Raw genomic sequence first — 4,672 nt, forward strand, 5'->3', positions numbered from 1 at the left:
AAACATGGAAATGTTTCTTATTAAAGGCATGCCACCCTTTCCTTTTCTTCACCTTCGCATGAAAAAGCTTGGATACATCTGAAATGTTTGAATCAGAACCTTAGTGCAAAGCGAATAAAGAGTTTAGGTTTTCAGAGGTGTAGGCCACTCCTGAGGTCCTCCCATCTTCCTCATGAAAGTGCCCGCAACCACTTGAAATTAGCTATTCACATAACTACGCTCAAGCAAACGTCCTTTCAACTATAAATCATGGCTGCAGCGGTAGCTGCAACCTAGTAAAGAGCGAACAACAGCCCATAGTCACCAAAAGTTAAAAAACGTGTTTAGAAAAAAAAAACTACCAAGTGAAAAAAGTTGCCATTAGACAGTGATTCAGGAATGGTAAAAGGTTTCATCTATGTTCTTATTAAAAATAAAAGTTTACTGCGAAAAAAAAATTATGGTAATTTCGAAAAAAAGCCTACACCCCTCAAAAATCGCGTCAGATCAAAATGAAAAGTGTACCATTGGCATCAGTATAGTTGAAAACCATGTTCAGGGAACTTAGAGTCCCCAACCTTCAACAACAAGGAAAATCACTTTTTTGCATGGGTAGCACTGATCTGTCTCCCGTTTTTTTTTTCTTTTTTTCCAGGGCTAGCAGTTGATCAGAACATAATAGAGAGATGTTATAGCTCTTTAAAAAGCTATTTCTTAGATCTACGTGCTTTTCATAAATTTCACCATCTGCAAGTGCCATATGGCACAAAAATGGTACACTATGTGCCATACCTCAAGGGGTGGGGCTAGCGGGCTTCAAAAGACAGATGTTTAATAGCTCACATAAAAGCTATTTCTCATATTTACTTTTGATTTATAAATTCCACCACCTGCAAGTGCTAAATGACACTAAAATGGGACTATTGAGGTGCCATGTCTCAGGTGGAAAAGCGGGGGGCTAATAATAATAATAAAAATTTACTTGTGCCCGCTCATAAAAAAAAGGAAAGCGGAGTAAGGAAAAGGAGAAAAGAAAAACAAAAACACTTCAACACCAAAGAATAAACTCAAACAACAACTTCTTCATTCGCACTCGTAGATAAGATGTAGGGTCAGAAATTCGCACAAAGTTTCCATTGCCCTTTTTTCGGCGTTTTTTTCTGAGGATGGCATAATATCAGTCGGGTCAACCATATTTTGGAAACTCAGGATGAATGTGTTTCTTTCACGGAGCGGACATCTAAGTAAAAACTCTAGATACTTGCAATAGATTGACTGGAGTTTTATTCTATCAGTTTGGGTGAACCAATCCCACAATGGCGATACATAGAGCTGGTGAGGGAGAGCAACTGCTGCATAAAGCTTTGCAAGAATCTTCCTGTTCAGGCTAAACTTCAAAGAGACAAGTTTCCCGTAACTTGATCGAATACTTTTAGATATTTTATCTATTATCAATAAACGTGAACTTCTTATATCTTGACCGTACGTTATTCCCAGATACTTCATAGAGTTTCCCGGAAAAATTTTCGTTTGTCCCACCTTCACATATGTATTTTCACTGCATAGTTGTTTTCTTGTCGAAGAAGTAAATTCCAGAAACTCAGTCTTAAGTGCGTTAACTCGTAAACCAATACTTTCATATCCAGTAATCAGGCGGTCAATATTCTCTTGCAGAGAAACAAGATTGCAACTTAGCATTAGCAGGTCATCCGCGTACGAAAGCAGGCTAAGGTCGCAGATTGATGCTAAACCCTCCGGCAATATTCTTTGTTATTCCAGATGTCAGGGTGTTAAACAGGATAGGGCTTAAAACAGATCCTTGTCGAAGACCTCGGAAGAGTCTGATCGGTCTACTCAGAAGACCCCCGGCCAGTTTAACTTTCACAAAACTCCTCGAATACCAATACGAAAGAAGTGCTACAACATGTGCACTAACCCCACATTCAAGTAACTTTAGAAGTACCTGTGACTGCACAACCGAGTCAAAGGCAGCCGAAATATCTACACTGCACATGATGAGGGAAGACTCCAGTCTATGGGCTTTATCGATAGCTTTCTTTAACAATCTATGCACAAACACGCAACTCAGATTTCGGCGGAACCCAAACTGTCGGTAATCTAGTCTACACTTTCCCGAAATTTCTGGAAGCAGAAGTAGCTCCAGGACTTTACTTAGAATTTTACTCAAGATTGTGTCACAGGTGTATTGATAAAGCACGGTGTCTATCTTTTTCCACTCAGCTTTTGTAAAGTGTTTATTAGCTGCTCTGGTGGCGGCCGACTGAAATGGGATACAGAAGGATAGACCCAAATGATCACTGCAGGTATGGTCGGAATAAACACCGACCCTTTCCATTAGTGGGAAGTTTGTTACCACGTGGTCAATGTTACTCGTAGATCCACTATTGTGTATATAGGTAAACTGCTGATCTTTATCACAAACAGATACCCAGTGTGGTGATGCTGCTAGAAGAATGTCTGTTATTTTACAAGGTACAGATGGGTTGCACTGGAAATCTCCACAGATTAGAAAACGTCTGTTGCCGATTCTGCACAGGAGTCTGCTTAAACAACTACACGCTTCGGCATAGCGTTTCTCAGAACGATCGTTATTCAGGTTTGTTGGAAGATATACATTGATGAGGAAAACATTAGACGGCCCAACAAATTCCACAGAAGTGTAATAGTCGCCGGACTTATACAGCCTACAGGGGATCTGGTCGTCCACTAAAACAACGGTGCCGCCGATAGGTCTTCCTCGCGTAAATTGTCGTTTAGCTTCATGCATGAAAACAAATTTGTGCGGGAAGGACTGGAACAGAGCAAAATTTTCCTTGGTAAGCAGATGCTCCTGCACAAAAATTACATTATAATCGGAGAAGATTCCACTTAGATAGTCTATTTTCCCAGCGTTATGACCGTAGATGGTTCGGCAAAAGACCTTTAGCTTGTTCATTTTCGAAGCTGAGGCGCTTTTTTCATAGCTTTTCTTACAGCTGGGCAGAACAGGCTATAGCTTGGGTGCTCGTTCTTTCCGTTGGGGCAGAGGGCACACTTAACACTGTTCGATTGACACGGGGCTTCTCTTGTCGATTCATGGGGGCCTGCACAGCGGGGGTAGCAAGGTTGGCTGCTGCATTCTCGAGCCAAGTGTTCAAACGACTGACACTTGAAGCACCTTTTTGGATTTCTTTAAACGCCGTTACTTTGAGATGGGTGTACTCAACATAGATACCTTGCCGAATAGCCCTGTCACGTGATGATGCATCAGCAAACGCAAGTCGAACTGTCTGCGAAGTCCCATATCTTTTAGCTTCTGTGACATTGGGGCTACCGGCAATTATCTCTTCTGGAGTAGTACCCGGTGGAACGAATTTTGCAACAGCCATGAATTTTTCTTTCTGGTATTTCACTTTAATGTCAGATATCTGGGATAACGAATCACTTAGGGCTTGAGCAGCAGAGTCCGTTTTGATATAAGCCACTAAGCCAGACTTCGTCTGCTGAATCTTCTGCACATGCTCAGGAATTATAAACTCCTCGATAAAACATTTCTGATTTGAACACGACTCAGTCTTTTCAGGGGCTGGACCACTAATGAACACCAGATTGAGCAGTTTTTCAGGTGCTGGAAGCGGGGGCCAGTCAGAAGGCTGGGGTAGAGCAGCTTTGCAGTGATCAATCATTGTTTGTAGCTTTTTGACGCACTCGTTTACGCGGACCGTCATGGATTTGATCACATCCTGTGGGATACGGGGTATTTCTGAAATTTTCCAAATCGTGAACCTGACATTAAACTCACTATTGTTCCGAAGAGTTTTCACCGTGTCATACATGTTGCTGAACAGCACATCACGGCCAATTTGGGACCTTCTATCTTTCAACAGATTTTCATCGTATGCATCCACAATATTATTCAACTCGTCATACGCTTCATGAATTTGTTCACGAGTATAGAACTTGACTCCAGTGCTGATTACTGAATCTTTCATAATATCCTGATGCCTTAGGTATGTTTCAACAAAGTTCAGTACCGGCGAATATATAAACCGATAATTTGCCATCGTCACGACTACTCACGCAAGCATATCCGAAATCACAGTTCAAGGTCAGGCAGGTCGTTGCTTACGAGAGAAGTAAGGGAAGTGTTGAAGGCTGTCTACCTTGTCTCCGCAATTTAACGGGCAAGCCCAGCGGGTACCACGGCTCTTGCAGACAACTCTCTCACCCCTCCTCTGCTTACTTCTCTGCTGTCACCTTTATCGCACTGTAATTGCCTGTTCAGTTCTGGAAACTACTTTTGAATTTCGGCTTATTTTCAATCAGTAAAGAAGGTGGCAACACTGCACTGTAAAATTAGGGCGCACTTTCTACCTCTAAGATAATTAAATCTTACTGTCTGAGTCTCTGTACTAATTAGTTCCCAAGATAATTTAAAATCAGGCAGCAAAAATGACAATAGCAAATAAATAAGCCGATCATAAATGTCTGTAGGGAATTGCACAGGTTGAAATCTTACTTTATTAAAAGGTTAATATCCAAAGACAAGGTGTTTACACAACGAACTCTCGATCAAGACTCATCTCGATCATGGGCTGCCAGAACTTCTTAGAGATGTTTAACGGCTGATTTGAAAGCCGTTGCTCATATCTACGTGCCTTTAATCAGTTTTGCCATCCTTAAATGCCAAATG

At 41.5% G+C, this 4,672-nt stretch overlaps 1 pseudogene; it reads right to left on the reverse strand.

The window, feature by feature from the left end:
• Positions 1 to 1,705: 1,705 nt before the first annotated feature.
• LOC148941377 (uncharacterized) lies at positions 1,706 to 3,665 on the reverse strand (annotated as a pseudogene).
• Positions 3,666 to 4,672: the final 1,007 nt, after the last annotated feature.

Source organism: Artemia sp. Qi Xiang Cuo, chromosome 18 (assembly GCF_049724085.1).
Source record: "Artemia sp. Qi Xiang Cuo chromosome 18, ASM4972408v1, whole genome shotgun sequence".
NCBI lineage: Eukaryota > Metazoa > Arthropoda > Branchiopoda > Anostraca > Artemiidae > Artemia > Artemia sp. Qi Xiang Cuo.